The sequence below is a fragment of the Ursus americanus genome, chromosome 3 (genome assembly GCF_024610735.1).
Source record: "Ursus americanus isolate L20-20 chromosome 3, mUrsAme1.1.p, whole genome shotgun sequence".
NCBI lineage: Eukaryota > Metazoa > Chordata > Mammalia > Carnivora > Ursidae > Ursus > Ursus americanus.
The window spans coordinates 85515280-85536032 of NC_142129.1; the positions used below are offsets into that span (position 1 = coordinate 85515280).

The window sequence follows — 20753 nt, forward strand, 5'->3', positions numbered from 1 at the left end:
GTGCCGGGAGGCGAGGGGTGGGCAGGGGCTGGGAAGGGGAGGTGCCTCTCTGGGCCGCACCTGGCCGAGCCGGCTGATCCGCTGGCGAACCAAGTAGATATTGGACGCCATGCTGCGTGCGCCGCGCCCCCTTCCTGGATGCCGGGCCCCCCGGCGCTCTGTCTCCTCCCGCGCATGTGCGCGCCCACCCCCGCACCTGCGCAGCACGGTCTGCTGCCGCGCGCGAAGTCTACGCTGCGGGGGTAGTCTCGCGCCCACTGCCTCGGCCGGGGCTTTCTTCCAGCCGCTTCCGTTCACAGTTCTCAATTTGTAGATGGACTTACAAAATATTGTTACAGATGAAGCCACGTTTCAACGATGGTGTTAGGGGTCTTTTACTAAAATGGTGGAAAGTTGTTGCAGAACAACTCGGAAGCGTGATTCATCACACATTCTTACAGAAATTGAGTTTATTGCGAAAATTATCGCTGGAGTCAGGGTTGAAGGATATATATCGAATAGAAAAAGGCTTGGCCGGACAGCCTCCTCCTGACTCACCTACCCACCGCCTACCCTATCGGGCATGTGCTCAGCTTGGGGGGGCTCTAGGTGTTTTTCTACAGAAGGCTAATTCCTGCTCCGTTTTCAAGATTCGGCTCAGGTGACGGTTACCCCTTGGCACCCAGTCATTGGAGTCCCTAAGTTGTGATCTCCTTGGAGGCTTCCCCAATATCTTGAAGTTCTTGGAGAGCTGGAATGGTGGCCTGTTGCCGTATATGGTAAGATGGTTAACACCATATAACACTTAGAAAATGAAGAAATCAATTTAGCACAATAGGATCCCAGTATCAACTTTCAAGCACTTACCTATGAGTTATTATTCTAGGAGGGTTAAAGTTATTCTAGGAGGGTTTGACAACTGCTGTTGGGCATCTTTTTAAGTGCACCTGAGACCACTATTAAGTGGTAGTCCCAAGTCTTCCTCTGCTTCTTTTGTTTTTCTTTTCTATTCCGTTTCTGCACCTTTTCTCCTGGCACTCAGTTATCGGAGCTCGAACGTAGTGATCTCCTTACTGGCTTTCTTGCTGCTCTACTCTTTGTATTCTCTTTAGTCCATTTTTCTAAACTTTTATTTCCATTTTGTTGAGGCCTGAGAGTGGGTTGTGGATAGTAGTGCTATTTTGGCTTGGGTTTCATAGTCACAAATACTCAGTGTTAGGTTAGACGCTAACATTTCCGAATGAGCTATACACTGCCAGATCAGAACGCTGTTCACTTTGCAATTTTATTTATTAACTTTAAAAATCTAAAATAGACTGTAATTTAGTAACCCAGTTTTGGCATTTCGTTTTTCATTTTTTGAAGGTCTAAGAAATCAGAATTGGACAGACCCTTTCTCAGCTTCTGAGAAGCTTGATTTTGTGTTTCCTCTTTTGTGTCCCTCCTTGGTTTCTCTCCTGCTTCTCCTTCACACCCAACAGTGGGAGGCACGGTTGTTTCTCTCCAGAAAACCTTTAGTGCTAGAACTTTCACCCTGAACTAAGAAATTCTCTTCCTTGGCTATGTGTTGCTGGTTTTGAAAAGATAGAGACTGCTTAATGAGGTGAGCAGAAGAGCAGTATCTGGTCACTTGCCAGGACTAATTCACAGGCTCTGACCGGGCCACACAAAGGAGTTAAGTATTACAGTTACTTTGAGTTATGTAGAGCTTAGCACTGCTATTACCAGTCATCTCCGTTCAGAGGAACTCCCACTTTCCTGAGACGGAACTGGTAGTGGCTGGCAGAACAAGTAAGATCTGATTAGGCAACCAGATAGTTGTAAATTTTTTTGATCCTGGAAAAACAAGAGTGTTTAAACAACAGCATCTTCATTGAAGGCACAACTGTTCAAACTCTGGGAAGAATGTTCAGATGACTATCACATTGACTCCAACACTGGTCATTTTCTGATTTGTTCTTCAAATCTGAGCTAAGAGCCAGGAGCTCTGAGCACAACACGTTCCACTCTCTACCAGGGCTGTTATGGAAAATAATACTTGTAATGCAAAATTGTCCTGTCTGAGGTAGTATTATTATGGCTGAGTTGTCTACCTAACTTGTCATTATTTTACTTCTCTTCGCTGTTTATAAAACATGTACCAGGTTATGATACTTAGGATTTAAGGATGTCAAGAGGTGGAAAGGAATCTGTGTTAGGGAAATTATATTGTTGGCAAACTAGAACATTCCTTCGTGTTTGTCAATGGTAATACCAAGTTCTGGTCATTTTACTAGGAAGATGAGACTTTGTAACTCATTCTCAACCAATATCTGTCTTTCTCCTGAAAAGATAGTGTTTATTACTGCTGAGTTCAAAGCCTGAATTTTGCCAGTAAATACAGTTCTTTTCTTTTCGCTGATGTATTTAACAATCATTTTAGGAAGATGTAAAAGTTGGGGTCCCTGCGTGACCCAGTTGGTTAAATGTCTGCCTGTGGCTCAGGTCATGATCTTGGGGTCCTAGGATTGAGCTCCACATTGAGCTCTACAGTGGGCTCCCTGCTCAGCAGGGAACCTGCTTCTCCTTCTCCTTCTGTCTCTGCCTTGCTTGTGCGCTCTCTCTCTCTCTTATGTAAATAAATAAAAAATCTTTTAAAAAACTGTTTTAGAAAAATGTAAAAATCATTCTTTAAATTGTGCAATAGATTAACTCAGTGGGCCCAGTAAATTAGTCTTAAAATAATTAAACTGAAGTCTTTTTTAAATTAAATTTTATTTTTTAAAATATTTTTAGATTTACAGAAAAGTTGCAGAGTTCCTATATACATTTCACCCAGCTTCTCCTTATGTTACATCTTCCATTACCAAGAGACATGTGTCAAAACAAGGAAATTAACATTGGTGTATTAATATTAACTAAGCTACAGAATTTTTCAAACCTCACCAGTTGTCCACTAATGTTTTTTACTGCCTCAGGATCCAATCTGGGATACCACATTTAACCCATTGAGATCTTTATTGAAGGGGTGTTCAGGAATGGAGGGAAATGAATAAGACAAAATCATTTTCCATTCTGTTGAAGACTGAACAAAATGCATGAGGATTCGGTATATGGCAAATTGCTTTGACCCCCGTAGGCCCCTGCTCAGTGGCTACCTGGGTGTTAGCACCTGCCTCCCCATGGTTGTCTCCCTTCGGTATCCATCTCCCAATGGGTGGCCATGACCCACTGCGACATATCATTGATCCAGGTGCACGCCTAAAGCCTGGTGTCTGCTCTGATAGCCTTGGGCTCCACCACCCATTGCACTAAATGTAAGTTTCTGGAGTGCAAGGGAGCCTTCTTGCTGCTCTGAAGTCTATTAGAGCAGTGGTTACTATTCAGTGGTCAGTAGCAGGGCTGTGTTGTCAGACTCCTGGGTTTAAGCCCTGCCTCTACTTTGTGACTTTCAGCAAGGACTTTAATGTTTAAGTTTCCCTTTTCTCATTCCCATTTTGCAGAGAGGAAATGAGAGTTGTAGTGAGGTTTAAATTTTATAATTTTCAGAGATCATAGGGAAGAGTGCCCAGTATAGAGTAAGCACTTAGTAAATGTTACCTGTTACTATGACTATGTTCCAGAAACCGTGACTGGCCCAATCTACCAACTGGGTGGTAAAGAAGTAACCGAGACTCAATTTTAGAGCAAAAGCATAGGGAAATCAAACTTTTATTTATTGTCCAGAAGAGGATGAGAGTTCTAAGGAAGACTATTCCATTGATAAAAGGAAAGAAATATGAAACCTGATAATAGGATTTTAGAAAGCAACGAAAATGAAAATTTTCACTGCTCCAAACATGTGGCTCAGAGGTCACGCTAATCCTCTTTGCGTGGTTCCAGTTTTAACCTATTGTGGCTGAAGTTGAGCATAGTTCTCATCACCATCTTAAGCTTAGCTCACATTTAAGCAATGAATAAGCAGGAAAAATGACCTAATTTGTAGAGGTTAATTTTATAGTGATCATCACAAGCACTTCAATTAGGTTTCTAAAGAAAAAAAGCGTATTGTATAATAACTTTTACAATAACATAACTCAGAATTTGCATAGCGTTTGGCATTTTTCAGAGACCTTTCATATTCCCATTTTCATGTGACTCTTGAACTAAGGGTCGGTGTAGAAATTATGGCATACGTTTTGTTGAGACAGAAGCTCAGAGGGATGAAAGCATATCAGAAAGGACCTCTTGGCAGAAGTGACGCAGCTCCAAAGTTTGAGGGACGTGAAGGGGGTTCTCCAGGTAGATGGGAGGGGGTCCAGATAGAAGTGCCACAGAAGGTAGGGAATGGTGAGACAGGAGAGGGGAATTCTTTGGTGGTACCAAATACCTCAATATATCTGCTGCTTTGACTAAGGGGAGCAATGTAGAGGCAGGGCTTTATATGTTTGGTCTTTATTCTCTGGCAGTGAGTTGCTTTGAGGCAAAGGACAATAACACGCTCAGGTTTCGGTTTAGGAATATCACTATGGCAGTAGTATAAAAGATAAACTCAAAAGATAGTTAGTGGGTAGGTTCAAGAGAGCTGATGTTTTCTAAACCCGTTGGTCATGGAATCTCAGGTCCCCGATGGGTGACAATGAGCAGAAGCAGCCAGCCAGGTTAGCACCAGCCTGCGACAAAAGCAGGAGATTCAGGTGCAGAAACCACTCGCTCCTGTTCTGGCTTTGTCGGGTTTAGAAATTCTGAAGCATTACCATTTAATTTCCTTCTGCTTACCCCTGTGTGATGAGAGTGCAGTGTTTGTATCGTATCAACCGAAGGATGTTAATTAACATCGATGGAGTACTTCCAACAACAAATGAGGACTTGGGAATGAAGGCAAATGTAAAAATGTCTTAGGCTGGTCCCAGAATCCTCTCCAGGATAGAGGGTTCAGCAAGGTGCCTAAGCTATATAGCTGGGTGGATATGGAGAGTTTAGAATACCATTTTGAGCCGCTTCTCTCATAAGTAATGATTCAGAGAACTTCCACGTTTTATTGTCTTCCTGGAAAGTAGAGTGGCCCCAAAGAGTTATACAGAGATTTCAAGTTTAGTGTTGTGTTATACCCAGGGATCTCTCTTGAAACCTGGTAGGAAACAAAACAAAATGTCTACTAGTTCTGTATGGATGGTTTGTTTATTCTGTTTGCAAGTGCAGAGAACTGACTTCCTGCCAGTGAGAGAACAGGGTGTGATAGATCTGGGACAGTAAACGGAGCAGATGAAGTGCTTTGTTTTTAGCATGCTGGACAGGATCGCCCCAGGACCTGAACTTTCTGTATCTAACATAGGAAACCCAAAGAAATGCCCTTTCCTCCTGATTCTGGTCTTGTGGATTTTGTGTCGGGACCTCCATGATCTTGTGAGTGACTTTGCAGCACTTAGTAAGAGAGAACAGGCTACCACAGGGGACCACTTTCAAAGCTGAGCAGTCACATGCCCGGAGGTCTGTCATCTTATCAACAAATAAGTCCATTTCCTAACATGATATGAAGAGGGTAAATACAGAAATTCCCGAGTAGAGGCTGGCCAGGGAAATTCTGATGCTGACGAAATTCTGGCAATGGAAGTTTGTTTACAATTTCTCTTGGAGGCAGAAGAAAGTATTTCATACAGTAGGATGGTTTCTAGACAGTTAACTGTAAATGTAATTTTTGCAAGTGGAATTTTACTTTAAATGTACTTCAGGAGTTAGCTGTTTTAAGGATTGTTTTGGAGAACCTCCTCGTGATCATTCTTTATCCTTCATAGGTTTATATTTTTTATGCTCTTTGCCCATCTGATTTTTCTAAAGCAACAATTATTTGTAATTGTCTTACAAGCTCATAAATTGGTCTTGGCTTTCTGAAACAATTTCTTTGGTCTTTTCTTTTTTCCCCCTTTTTTTAGATAAAAGGAAGGTTTTTTGTTTGTGTTTAAAATCCTGTTTTCTTATTTCTTTTCTTTTCTTTTCTTTTCATTTCCCAGGATGACCATATGATAAGAAGTCTAAGAATTTATTGACTTTGTCTTTTTTATCAAGGCAAAACCCAAAGAGAAGGAGAACAGCCCCAGCCACCCTACCACCCGCCTATGGAAATATACATGCATCCTACTGCCTTGTCATAGGGATCCTGAAATGCCATCCCAATACTTACCTTATGTTTACAGCTTTGTATTTTATCTTTTAAAAGGATTTTATTTTTAAGTGATCTCTACATCCACCTTGGGGCCCGAACCCACAACCCCAAGATCAAGAGTCACACCGTCCACTAATTGAGCCAGCCAGGCACCCCTAGAGCTTCATATTTTAAAATACCAAGACCCTGGAGAATTATTGCACTTAATGGTCTATTATAACATAACACTTAATGGAAAATTATCACATTTCTTTTTCTCCTGGCAGTGAGAAAAATGGGAATTTTAATGGGAGTGTAGGGGAAAAAAGGGTAATCTTGGAATCTGGGGCACCATCCTAGAAAGACAGGTGTAACTAAAGGAGAAAGTTCCAGGCTGCCAAAAAGCTGCAGAAAGGATACTGAGTGCCTGGGAAGTATGCTGGAAAAGCTGTTCAGTATGGAAGAAAAGGAAAATGGGAGGCAGAACTAAAGTAAACTTGGATTCCTGCACAGTTTAATTTAAGGAAGACTGGATTTTCTTTCTTTTTTTTTTTTTTTTAAAGATTTTATTTTATTTATGTGACAGAGACAGCCAGCGAGAGAGGGAACATGAGCAGGGGGAGTGGGAGAGGAAGAAGCAGGCTCCCAGCAGAGGAGCCTGATGTGGGGCTCGATCCCAGAACGCCAGGATCACGCCCTCAGCCGAAGGCAGATGCTTAACGACTGCTCCACCCAGGCGCCCCAGGAAGACTGGATTTTCTTAGCACATTTAATTTCAGTAGTTGCCAACCATTTGAGAAGAAAGAGAGACCTGAATAGAGACCTATTCTTTCCAATATTTATTGATCACCCATATGGACCAGGCACTTTGCTAAGGCTCATCATACAAAGTAGAACTGGATATTTTTGTCCTCGGAGAATTTATATCCTATTTTTTAAAAAAGATTTTATTAACTTATTCGACAGAGATAGAGACAGCCAGCGAGAGAGGGAACACAAGCAGGGGGAGTGGGAGAGGACGAAGCAGGCTCCCGGCGGAGGAGCCTGATGCGGGGCTCGATCCCATAATGCCAGGATCACGCCCTGAGCCGAAGGCAGCTGCTTAACCGCTGTGCCACCCTGGTGCCCCAGAATTTATATTCTAAAAGGAAAGGCCAAAAGTATAAAAAACTAAGGGAAAATATATTTTCAAGTTGCAATATATGCAATGAAGAATACAAAACCTATGCTTTTTGTATTTTTTGTCTTCCACTCTACAATTTGACTACCTTGCAAAATCTGTGGTGCAACACAGATAGGTTGGCAATGGCTACAATCTTCATGATTTACATCATCAACTACTATTGACGTAGGTACCATGTAAGAAATTCTGTGTAGGATTTCTAGGGATAATCTTAGGGCACTCTCAGAACCCTTTGAAATTCTGACTCAACATTCTTAGCACTGAGGGGCTCCCCAGAGCCAGCTATAATCCTTAAGTAGGTAAGGTGGACCACTGTCTATGAGGTTTGATTTCAGGATTTCTCTTCTGTCTGCTATCCCCACCCTAACACAGTGCCCATCCTTCAGCTGCATCTCCAGAAATTCCAGGGTTGAGAATTCTAATAGACTGGCCTATGGAAAAGAAAACAGAGAAAAGCGATTAGTTATGGAGCTGCTGATTATAAGAAGAGAGAGGCATGAGGAATATACCGAGAGCCCCAGAAAAAAAGGTATTGAGAAAACTGCTGGAAAATGCTCCATATGGGAGAGTGGACTCAGGACACTTCCAGATCAGTAACTCAGGTAAAGAGTAGAGTGGGGAACAACATTCCTCCTAAACTTTAACGGTAGAGTGGGGAACCACTTGAGGTCCCTGCTTGCTCAACTGTTAGAGGAGACTGTAAATCTCTATTTTGCTAGGCTGCATGTGCAGTCCTAAACATTCTTTTATGCATGTGATTACTAAAGCCACTACAAGGAGAAGCCAGGCAGATGACTTAAGTTATTTCTCTGTTACAAGGATCATTGTGCTACAGTTGATAGAATACCGAGGGACAACGTAAAATATGGTTATGCCTTGTCTCTCACTAGTGAAAGACGTAATAAGAGGAATGTGAACTAGAGTCATCAAGTAAAACTGCTTCTTGAGCCTTTCCATGGGCACCCATTTTTTTATCTGCCTGGCATCCTTTTGGGGGAACACATTCCCTTCCCTCTTTCCAAAGTATTCCTCGTCAGGTGGTTTGGCCCAAGGACGGGTATGTGATCCAGATTCAGTCAATCAGGGTATTTTATCTTTCTAGTCACAGTGATTAGTTCCTGAAAGGGTATTTAGCCAGAAGTCTCTCTGGTAATTTACCAGCTATCCAGAAAAATACCCTTTTTCCAGGATCATGGGCTCTAGGAACTCCAGAGGTCTGAGGCAACCAGAGTCCATCTGACTGACACATGGAGTCAGCTTGAAGATGAAGCCAAGCAGAGGCAAACGGGGTAGGGAACGAGGGCGGAGAGGTCCTAACCTATACTGTATCCACTCTAAGAGATCCTTGTGTGGGTGAAGCTGAGTAGAAGGACAGGTTTCTACCAGTCTCTACAAATGGGGCAATCAGGTCTCAGACTCACCATAGAACCAGTTGTCCTTGTCAGAAGGTGACAATTTCTCCTGAGATTTTTTTGTGGAAGGGGACTGATGATATCAAATAACCAGGAGGGACTATTTGAAGCTATTTGCCTTTGGGTAACTTCAAGTTTACTGTATACCTGTCCGCTCTCTCTGAAGCCTTCTGTGTACCATACTCCCACTCCTACCCCTGCCCCGCTCTCTTCTGTCTACCCGCATTACCATTCACCTAGGGGAAAAAAGAGTGAGGAAGAAGAGTGAGAGAGCATCCAAACCCAACATAATTAGTCTTCTTGTCTATCTCAGACATCAGACTTTAGAATGTTTGAAGGCAGAGCTGTGTCTCCCACTCCTGGATCAAGGTGTTACACAGCCCCAGAACTTAGTAAGCGAGTCAGTGAACCTGAGTGAATCTGGAAGGGCCTCTAGAGATAGAGACCCTGCAGTATTCAGCCTGAGAAAGTCATTGCTTTGGATGAAAGCACTGCCTCTCCAAGCACCCTCTTAAATGCAAATACTCAGAGGAAACGTAAGGTACTGCCCTGTTGCCCAGCAATTCTTGGTTTTGGCAGCTATCAGAACAAGGGGAAGTACAAACATTGGATTTTAGAGAAGAGTCTGAGTATGATAGGGCACAAATTTGGTTAACTAATTTGGAAAATGGTTTGGCGTACCTCCTAAAGTTGAACATTTGTATGGGTATAATCCAACAATTCATTCCAAGGGATGGACCCAAGGGAAACTCATGCAGATTTGCAACAGGACACATGTGCAAGAATGTTCACAGTTGCACTGATCACAGTGTGAAAACCTGGCAACAGCTCAAATGCCCATCAACAGGAGAGTGGATAGATGAATTGTACTATATTCACGTAGCTGAATATTACATGGCAATAAAAACAAATGAACTATGCTAATTCACTATGATGTGGATAAATCCTAGCAATGAAACAATAAAACATTAAGTGAAGAAAATAGATGTTCTAAAAGTATATGCTATCATATAATTTGTATAGACTTGCAAACAACTAATATAAGAATATACTTTATCATCTTAAATCTTAGTTCATTCAAACACTGCCTGAAGTCATTGTAAGGATTGATAGAAGAGGTAAAACTTGAATCATAAATATAGTTGGATTGACAGAAAAGGAGTGATCTGTGCCAGTGTGTGATTAAGCATAGACTGAGGTGGGAATATGTTTGGTGACTAAGAGGATAAAAAGATGATACTATCAAGAATACACCTAGACTGTGAGCTTTCTACAAGCTGGTATTGTATGTTATTTATCCTTGTATCCCCCGGCCTGGCACGGTACCTAGAAAAATAGAGTTCAACAATTGTTTGTTGTTTAAGTGGATTAAATAAATGAATAAAAGCATAACTTAAAAGAATATACTTTATAGAAATGCATGTAGATGCAATAAAACTACATGTTTAAAAAGAAAAGGAATTCTGGATGGTGGTTGTATTGGGTGGGGACATGAGGGGAGTGGGATGGGGGACCGCATGGTTAGATGAAGGTTATATCAAGGTTCTAGCTTTAGTTTGGGATTGCAGGTACCAAACACATTATTAAGAACAACAAAATAAGACAGAGCTGGAAAGCTGGGTCCCAGGCTTGCTTTATTTAGAAAGCACAATCTGTGAGCAATGATGATGAGGGAAAAGTGAAGGGAGGTAGGGAAAGGTCCTGGGAGTAATGCTGGGGATGAATTAGCATTGCTTCCCAAAGAGCTCGGAAGACACAGGGCTGGTAAGTGGACAGGTGTGTCTGTTCAGCCACGGGGGAGGTCTTCAAGGAGGATGTTTAGAGAGATTGTGCCTTGGAGGTGTCCTCGTAAGGGAGGAGGGTGAAGAACACTGTCTGACTGGTCTCTCCCATGCGGAGATAACTCACCCTGGACACCTCTTCTGGGCTGCTTCTGTGGCTCCTTTTGGTAGCAGTTAGGGAAATCAGATCGCATAGCCTGTGTTTCAGCTGAGCCTGGACGTGGTGGGAGAAGCCACAATGTCAAGGTATGTGGCTTATCGGCCTGACTGCCCAGCAGCAGCAAGGGGAAGGTCCTGACTCTCCCAGGCACGACTCCAGCTGGCTCCAGGTGGTGGAAGTTCCTGGGCTGTGGAGGCCACTGAGCCAGAGCTGGGGGTAGAGGGTCCAGGCCCGAGGGGCACCAAGGGAAACAAAGAGGAGCATAAAATGTGTCCTGTGTGAGCAGGGGCTTGAGAGGTCAGACCCAGCCTTGAACCCCCGTGTGAATTTGGATACATTTCTTAATATCCCTCACACCTCATAGGGAATGTGTGAATGGTGAACACTACCACTGTGGGCTGTGAGGATTCGAAAGAAATAATGTGTATAATGCAACCAGCAGTCTTTGGCACCTCAGAAGTCCTCAAAAAATGGGATTCCCCTTTGTGCCGCCCCATGCCATGAGGCATAAGTGAGACGGTACTGGATGGGGGAGCAGGCCCGGCTTCATTATCCTTCTCTTCTCCTTGTCCCACCTCACCCTTTTCCCTACCCGGGGCAGCCCGGGGGCACTAGGCGCCTGTGTTAAAGGATGAAAGAGAGAAGACAGTGTTTACCCCCTTCCCGACCTTGATGGTCCCAGCCTGTACCTCCCCCTGTGCTCTTGGCTTGTGAAGCTATTGGGTGTGAAGAGGCACCCCAAACAAAATGGGTGCTTCGGGCAGGCAAATAATTCGCCACCCCCCCCTTGCAATGATATTCTTTACATACTTGTCTAATATTTACTTTGGTTGGGGGCAGAGCTGGCCCCAGCAGGACAGAGGCACCTTTTTATCAGTGTGTCAGGAGTCGGGCCTGGGGACTGGAGGTCACTGATGCAGATTTCCATTCCTTTCAGGAATGTGTTATCCTTGATGACTTACTACCTGACGACCTGGTCGTTCCTTTACGAGTCTAGAGCCCCTCAGAGGGTGACTGGACCTCTCAGTGCCTGATGGAGGTCATTTTAATCAGAACCCCTTTTCGCTTTGGTCCTTTAAGAATATCCATTTCCTGGTTTGTTGCCTCACCCAATGATGTGACAGTGCCTGTCATAACATCCCCGCACATTCCTGTGCCTGAATACTTGCCAGGTACTAAAATAAATGCACAGTGCTATCTTCGCCCGTGAAAGGTAGTATTGTGTAAGTGGAGCTTTCGATTTGGCGGCTCTGAACAAGTGACTTAAAGTTTTCCTTTCTTGCTCTTAATTTGTTGTCTAATTTGGGGGTAAAATGAAATTATATGGGGATTGGAAGAAAGCTCTCAAAAGGGGCACTCCTTATCATTAGAGCCTATTTTACCCACGCCCCAACTCCAAGACATGCCTCCCCAAGAGCCCTTCGAGGACAGAGAACATTCCTAATCACTAGATTGCCTCTCTTCCCTTTGAGTTATCCCTGTGTCCCCCACAAACATGTAAAAAATTCTGGAGGAGTGGCACTCCTGTGCACTCTTTGCAAATTTTCTTTGGTCTCCCTCCAATGTCCACAGATTCAGTTGGCCCCAACTTCTTTCTAATGGACAATGGGCAAGGAAGTAGGAAGTTATCTAAAGAATTCATAGGGGCACCTGGGTGGCTCAGTTGGTTAAGCATCTGCCTTCGGCTTGGGTCATGATCCCAGGGTCCTGGGATCGAGCCCCACGTCAGGCTCTCTGCTCAGTGGGGAGCCTGCTTCTCCCTCTCCCTCTGCTGCTCCCCCTCCTTGTGCTCTCTCACTCTGTCAAATAAATAAATAAATAAAATCTTAAAAAAAAATTCATACCACTGACTGCAAGTGTTACTGGAGAAATAACCTTCTGCCTGCTCCCATAGTACCTCTTGGGCCCCCAAAAGCGAAGCCTGGAATTCTACTATTAGAATTTCTTTCCTTTGGCTAAATCTTGAATGTTCCTAAAAGAACACTGTATTAGAGGACTGGCATTTTAAGGTGTCCTGAGTTATCTCTATCTTTAATGTGAATGGGGAGCAGCTTGGAGCGGAGGCTCGGAGGACAGCTGGAGGATAGAGACAGCTAAAGGATGGAGGAGGAAGGAAGTCTGTAATCAGGTAGCTCAGGACCCAAAGAGAGCTTCCACTTTGATAGGAGCCGTCCAGGGCCTACTTACAGGTGGCAAGTAACATGTTGACATAAATTCCCTCTCTCTTGCTGGCAGAGGTGCTCCCTGCCTTCAACTTTCAAATTAGAAATGTCTATTTATGGTAGAAGTGGAAAATTGTGTAGGCTAGCAAAGTCAGCAGAGTTTGAAAACCCCTAGAAAAAATAATAGGAAAGTGTCACCCAAAACCCAACTTATTTTTTAAAAAGTTAAACACCAAAAAAACCGTGAGAGCCAAGAAAAAAGGCTCCTCGAAAGACAGAAACACTCACTGACATTTTCTGCCCTCTATCTTTTTATGCCCTGTGATATTAGGCCATCTTTTATGAAGGTCATCGTTTCTGAAAATCAATAACTTTAACTAATTGTTGGGATGTCTCCTGAGGCGATAGGAGATAATATGGTAAGTAAACACTAGGCAGTTGCTGAATCAGAGGAAGGGATCATTCCAGACGCAGTTAAAGCCCAGCACAGGTGCCCCCTTTTAATCAGGTCCCTCACTCTCTGTGGGGCTCACCCTTTGGCCCAGACTTCATTGAGTTGCTGTATTAAAGGCATGAGAGTTGAGTTTCATTTTGTTTCATGTCTAATTTTAGAGAAGCCATTTATTCCTTTTACCAATTTTCAGGACCAGTTCCAGGCAGTGTTGAGAATTGCGTGTGAATCGTGATTACTAATGTTATATGGTTCTTTGCAGTTTGCAAAGCACATTTATATGCATTGTTGCATTTGGTCCTTCCAACCAGTCTGCATAATTATGTTATTATCATTGTCACAATTTTGCACCCAGGAAAACAAAAGGCTGAAGAGATTCTGTGACTGGTCTAAAATCATAGAGAAAGGGATGGTTCTAAACTTGGGTTTTCTCCCCCAGGTCCTGTTGCCCTGCAGTTCACATTGATTCTGAGGAGAGGCCAATTGTCCAGCACACTCCTCACTCCTAACTTTATTAATAATAACAGTGGCAATAGTGACCGACACCTGGGATGGTCACATGATGCCAGGTACATCTCATTGCATCCTTGTACCAGTCCTATGCTATAGATTTTATAACTCAATTTATTTTACAGTTGAGTAAACTGAGGCTCAGAGAGGTTAGGTATGCTATCCCAGGTGCATAGGTAGAAAATGACGGAGACAGGATTCAAATCAAGGCCTGTTTGACTTCTCAGCTCTTAACCACGCACATTACTATGACCCTGCTGTGTCCTTTGGTTGCTCTTTCAAGGTTTCCGCCTCCTTCCAAATGTCTGATTCAACAGAGCAGAAGCACACAGAGTGCTTTCAAGGGCAAAGAACAAACTACAGGCTATAGGAGGACATGGAATGAACATGAACCATGGGCCTTCCAGGACTTATTCCAGTGGGAGACATAACTGATTTGTGGAGCAAAGCTGTAACAACAGATGCTTTAGTCTGGGGGGTGGGCATGGAGCTCACTGGGGGTACAGGGAAAATGGGACTGACCAACCCACACTGAGGCATTAAGTCCCTCACTAAGGGACTCACTATGGATCCTCTACCCTGAATCATTCACTTTTTATAACATGATGGGGTGCTTAACACCCCAGGCATCCTTTACTAATAACAACCTATGGCAAGGCACAAGGGCAGCGTCACCAGCTGGGTGTGAAGGCAGCAACCCATTCTGAACACATGGCACACACCGAGGACTGTAAGACCCTCTGCTTGGTGACAGATGCTCCGGGGCTGAGTAAATCCTAAAAGATAAACTTCGAGGTAAAGGCCATAATACACTTAAGTGCTGCTTAGGGTTTGACTTCAGTTAAACACAATCCAAAGTTCCCGGCTGCCTTTTCAAGATATTTAGCTCATTTCCTCGCTGAACGATGCTGGCAGAGGGGTACGGGAAGTTGGTGAGAGAAGGTCTGGGAACAAGACAATTTGTCCAACCCCATGAAAAGAAAGCCTTTGAAGATTTGGAGGAGGTGGGAGAATCCATGTTGTCTTCTATCTTCCGCCATTCCCTGGGGAAGCAGTGGAGTAATTCTTCTCTCTGTCGAGGTTCATGGTTCTCAGCCCTGGCTGCACATTAGAATCACCTGGGGGACTTTTTCAATCTACCCATGCCTGGGACCCACCACCCCCAAATCTCCGGGGGTGTAGCCCAGGTACTGTCATTGTTATAAGCGCTCCAGAGGATATTAGTGCTCTAGAATACCAGAATCAGAAACAAAAGAACTGACACAAGTGTCCAATTAAACGTTCTACTCTTCTGCTGCGTTTGGAAGGGAAACAGTCATCATAGGTTACTTTTAAAGAGGGCAAGAGAGGCAGAAAGAGGAGATGCAATTTGTCAGGACGGAGGGCTGGTGAGGGTCGGGGTGGGGTAGGAGGAGCCTCCTTTTCTTTTTGGTCTCACACATCCTTTTTTCTAGTAGCATATTACAATATCAGCAGTCCTGACAGCTTAGCTTTATATGTTCCCAGGCAGGAGGTCTCTACTCCTTCCCTGGCGTGACCTTTCCAGTGAGAACTATACTACTGTTCTAATGTGTTTGTTGGTAAGGAAAACCCACATCTTCCTTTTCTAAATCTCAGCTCTTTGCAAGCCCAAGCAGTGGGTCATGAGATGCCTGCATCGGTTTAGAAGGAGTCAGGGACCACGTTTAGTGGATTCTGTGCAGAGTGCAACACGTGCAAAGGCAGTGAAAACACATTCAGATCTACTCCGGTCTCAGCTTCCCATGCAGCTGTAAACCCAGCGTGTCTGCCACTGAATGGACAGCAGCTAATTCGTTTAGAGCGCAGAGCTAATCTCCCAGGGGGCCCAGCCTGTAGAGGCCGCCTGGATTGCTGCCTGCTTAAAGGTGCACTCGTGTTTCTTGATTTAACCGGGTCAGTTCAGTTGTTTATTTCTGCCATTCGGTTTCAGGGCCGAGCTGGCTTCTGCGGGCTGGCAATTCCCACAGATAGCGGGCTCTGAGTGACTGGGGCAGGTGTTCAGTAACCCCCCCATGAGTATTAGTTAATTTTGTTCCTCCCCCAGGCTCACAGTTTATGTATGAGTTGTCATGTGACCGAGTTCTATTTTTAACTGCAAACACGCTCTGTTCCACGGGAATCATGTTCTTCAGACACCGCATTATGCAAGCTGGCTCCACAGTTTGCCAGGAGTGCTCAGCTAAACTGTGACAATTCCCAGCCGTCGTCACTGAAACCCCCCCAGTGACGCAAACAGCAGGCTTCCTTGCTGCAGAAGAGAGTCGCAGTTAAGGAACTGCCCGGCGCTCCCTGATGGGAAGGCCGCGTCTGGCCGCTTCGATCAGCTCCTCTCATCTTGTCTCCTGCCTAATCCCAGAATAAATCCTGCGGGTTTTGCGGGGAGGGCGTTCACAGGCTGCTGGTGAAGAAGATGAAACGTGAAACCAATCGTGATGAGGTGCAAGCATCGTCAGGCTCATTGTGAAGAATCTCCTCGGGTTGCAATCCGGGGAGGAGAAACGGCGGTTTAGATGGAGGGCATTCAGCGGAGAAGCCGCTCTCATGGAGGTGTTCCTGTTGAGTCCTTCATTATCCTAAAGGGAGTACATTAGATAAGTCCCAGGTTGTTTTCTCAGGGTAATGAGAGAGAAGTGGCCTTCGAGAGTTGCACAGAGCCTGGGGGTTTCCCTCTGACTTCTTCTGGAGTACCAGCATCTGGCTTACCCAAGATGACCTAGAGAAGGGGCAGAGCCAGCAGTCTCTGAAAGGGAGAATGTTAGCATCAGTCAGGATTCTTTGGTGGCAAGCAATAGAAGGCAACTCTTTAATAAGAATTAGCCTCCTTGAGAAGAAAAGGACTTTTTAGAAAATAGGTTCTAGGAGAGCAGGGTCACCTTGTTCACAGCTGCCTCCACGGCCGAACAGACCTTGAACCTAGTAGGTGCTCAGTAAATGTTTGTGTCCTGAAAGAAGATATGGGGTGGATCAAAGAATTGTTAGGAAAAGCTGAGAACCAGTTTCAGAAATGGAGAAGAGTGAAGCATCTCTGGAGGAGTTTAGGTAGCAGGACTGAGGTCCCTGACGGTTTCCTCGGGACATTGCTGCTTAAACAAATGCTCCCCAGCTACTTGTATGTTTTTGAGTGTGTATACCCATGCATCAAAATCCAGAGGAGGAGAGGGAGAGTGTGTTAGAGTTTTCCAGAGGAAAAGCAGAACCAATAGAATATACACAGAAAGGGGTGGGGGACAGGGGAGAGAGAGAGAGGGGGGGAGCGAGGGAGAGAGAATTATGATAAGGCATGGGCTCACACAATTATGGAGGCTAGCAAGCCTAATCTGCAAGGTGGGTTGGAGTTGGAGATCCAGGAAGAGCTGATGTTTCACTACAAGGTCCATCAGGTAGGAAGAGCTGATGTTGCAGGTGAAGCCCAAAGGCAATCTGCTGGAGAATCCTCCCCTACTCAGGGGAGGGTTGGTCTTTTTGTTTGATTCAGACCTTCAACAGATTGGGCAAGCCCCACCCACATATGATTAAAATGTAAATCTCATCCAAAAACGCCTTTGCAGAAACTCCCAGAATAATGTTTGACCAAATAGCTGGGCATCCCATAGCCCAGTAGACACAGTAAATTAACCATCACAGTGAGCAGGAGAGAGAGAGAGAGAGAACACATCTGGCCTAGTTTGCATCATGGGACCATCCCTTTGGCCAGTAGAAGGCAGGTTGCTTTGTTGGGCAATTCCAGAGACTTTGCACAATGGAGCAGAACTTATTTCCCAAAGGGAAAGTGGGGAGCTATTACCAGGCGAAAGGGGAATGGATACTGGAAAGCCACAAGACAAACAGCTGGCTCTTCTTCAAAGAGTCTTACTTCATCACTTGCTTCTGTGTGGGTTAACAGCAAAACACATCTCTCTGCTTTGACCGCCTCTTTCAGCTCCTCTTCTGTGTGTGAAAGGGAGACCAGCTGGGATGGGTAAAGAAAGAATTTCTGTCCCTTTGCTCCTTTACCTCCAGTCACGAGTAGACTCAACTATTTGAGGATAGACCGTCAGCTCCAGACCCTTACTCTTAAAGCTTTGTTCTAATGCTTCAGTGCTCAAACGCTGGGTCACTGAAAAGGCTCCCCAACTGTAAAGGGTGTTCATAAGACAGCTCTGTCCCAGAAGAAGTTTGAATCTATTGTATTCTGTGTATTTTCCTTCTTTTCCATTCTTTAATACAAGTGTCATTAGCTGTGGCTGCTTCTAAGCCATGTAGTACATTTGTGGAATTAAAAAGCCACCCATTCCTTGATGCTTTACATCCATTGGTCAGAAATTGTCATAATGGACTGATTTTGTTAGAACATGATCCTGCTATATACCAGAATATTGTCACAATAAGTCTAACATGCATACAATGTCAATGATGCCTCCCTAGGTATGGCACTCTTGTGCAGTGTGCAACTTGTCCACCCATACATGGCAGGCCTGAATAATCAAGGGAGAGGTAGACCACCAGAGACCAGGAAAGCACAATTTGTTCAGTGCTCTTGTGAATGGGGTATGTGTGTGTGTGTGCAAGGACGGGGTGTTCCTTTTTTTTGGGGTTTTGACCAATAGCTGAGCCACTGATCAGATTCAAGATAGAATTATGAATCTAAGACTCCTCTAGCATGGCAAGTCCACCATACTCCCCCAAAAAATTGCCTGCAAGGAATTAGGGGCTTCTGCTCTCCTACTAGGAGAGTTCCTAAGAGACATACATAGCTCAGACCACACCAGCAGGGAGAGTCAATGGACAGATATTGCCACTCAAGGGCACATCCTCTGGATAACCTTTTCAGAGGTTTATAAACCTGACCTCTGATTAGCATGAATGGACTGACTCATTGCAAATTCCATGGATTCATAGTGGGGTAGACAAGATCAATAGTCCAAAATGAAAACAGAGAAGATAAAAATAAAAGAAATTCTAATGTGGTTCACCCCTCCCCCATATCTCAATGGATCATATATACATGCTGAGATAAGCATGGTCCACTTTGTGGATCACTGATCTAGAACAGGTTACCCTCCCTTACAGCACCTGTGGAGACAAGGCTAATTACAACACTACCCCTGAGCCTGAAGGCATCATTATACTTCCTTACAACACAGTGGTCTTTAGGGTAGGGGTTGGCAAGCTATGGCCCTCAGGCCTGCTGCCCATTTTTATAAATAAAGTTTTATTGGGACACAGCCACAACTCACTCGTTTATGTATTGTCCCTGGCTGCTTTCATAATCCGATGGCAGGGCTGAGTAACTGGCCACAAAGTCTAAAATACTTACCGACCTTTTACAAATATGAAATCCAACTCAGGCTCTGGGCAGTCAGTATTGATTCTTTCCTGTTGGAAATGAAAGGTCAAACTTGTTTGCCATCCCTGCTCTAGAGTTAGGCTATTGTCTGGAGAACAGTTCACTGTGCTAAGGAGGCCAGGTTAGGCCTTGATTTCTTTCCTGGGTATCTAATCTTTGCTAGCTTCGTTAGGAATCTAATCCCTTGGCCCCAAGGGCGCAGAGAAGCAAGTGTGGATGCAACTGGGTCCCTAAAGCTCACATCCTGCACAGTACGGTCAGCAGCGTCCACTCCCCCCTCAGCCCCTAGCGATGGCCTCCAGGTGGATGTGTGTGCTTCTGCTCACGGTTAACATCAACCACCCCGCTAGAGGGCTGCAAAGACGCTGCACATCACCAAAGGGGCGTGGGAATCTGTGTCGAAATGTTTGAATTTCTCAAAGATTTTTTTTTTTTTTTAATTTCAGGTTTGAGTTGGCAGATGGGGCAGGAACTGAAATGGCTTAGTTTCTGCTGATCCTGACAATTGCCAACTCTAAGGACACTCCCTCATCCCTTCCTCTTTGGCTTCGGCAGTAGGAAGGGAGAAAAGGAGTCCGAGTTGAGAGAGGAGGGCAAGAGAAAAGGCGGGCAGGATGACGGGGTAATTATGTTCTGAAATTCTCAAAGTACTTAAATACACCGCGGTGGTTGAATTTGAAGCTTAATCAAGTGCCTCCCCCCCCCCCCCCCCCGTCAGATTCGGGCAACTGTCACAAACGGTGAGGGAGCAGCCGGGGCCCTTGAGGAGGGGGGGCGCTGAGCGGCGTCTGGGAGGAGGGGCCGTTGGACCCCCGCCCACGGCTCGCCCGGGCCCGCCCCCTCGCGCCGGCGCCGAGCCCCCCCAGCTGCGCGCCGGGCCGGCTGGCAGGAGAGAAAAACGGCAGCCACCGGCTCCGGGTCGCTCTGCCAAGCCAGGGTCACGAGGGCGCCGTCTGGTCCCGTCGACGGGGCTGCGGCACGAAGAAGGCAGCGGCGGTCCTCTCTCGTGGCCCTGTGGCTTCGGCTGGCCGCCTGCTCAGAAGGCCCGACGCGTGGCGGGCGCCCCGAGATGCCTCCGGCGGCAGCCGCAAGGCACCCCCACAGCTTCTCGGGAAGACATGAGGAGAGCCAGAGCAGGACGAGGGAAACGCGGACCCCCGGCTTGCGGCGTGCGCACGTGAGTACCGCGGGCCGGGTGATGCCCAGCTCCAGCGAGTTCAAGGCCGCCCACCTGTGCTTTGCTTCTTATGTCCACATTTTTGTTTATCTCTGCACCCCTGTGGTGGGAACTGATAATTTCCCGCTCCAGAAGGTTCTGTGGAGCTGTTAACGATGCGGCTTTGGCTTTCTCGCCACAGAGGTGGTCCCTGTTGGGAGAGAGCTTTTAGATGCCTTGCGTGTATGTTAAAAAGGCAAAATCCTCATGGCTCTATGCTGGTGACCATGTGTCAGGTTTGTTGATGCGGCCCGTAACCTTGTGAGACAGGGTGCTGTCTCCTGCGGACAAAGAGCAGGCTTGCTTGCTATAAAAGCAGTGGAGCCCCCCCAAGCTCGGTGCACCTGTGCTGTGGGGCACACTCTATGTGTATGGAGTATCTTTCTGGGTTATGCGGTCGGGCTGCTCCGGTGAGGCTCGGAGTGAGGAGGACCCACGCAAAGACGCTGATG

At 45.5% G+C, this 20753-nt stretch overlaps 1 long non-coding RNA gene across 7 annotated transcripts in view; it reads left to right on the forward strand.

Annotated features, from left to right (window-relative positions):
* LOC148110420 (uncharacterized) overlaps positions 1–20753 on the forward strand; it is a 191319-nt gene that overhangs the window by 1035 nt on the left and 169531 nt on the right. For 4 of the 7 annotated variants that reach the window (XR_015724046.1, XR_015724050.1, XR_015724045.1 and 1 more), the window contains exon 2: positions 630–758. The exons of 2 other annotated variants lie outside the window; for them this stretch is intronic. This is a non-coding gene — a long non-coding RNA (uncharacterized LOC148110420). Of the gene's footprint in view, positions 1–629; positions 759–19531; positions 20263–20753 lie in introns of all 7 variants that reach the window. One more of the 7 variants, XR_015724048.1, reaches the window with a different exon arrangement.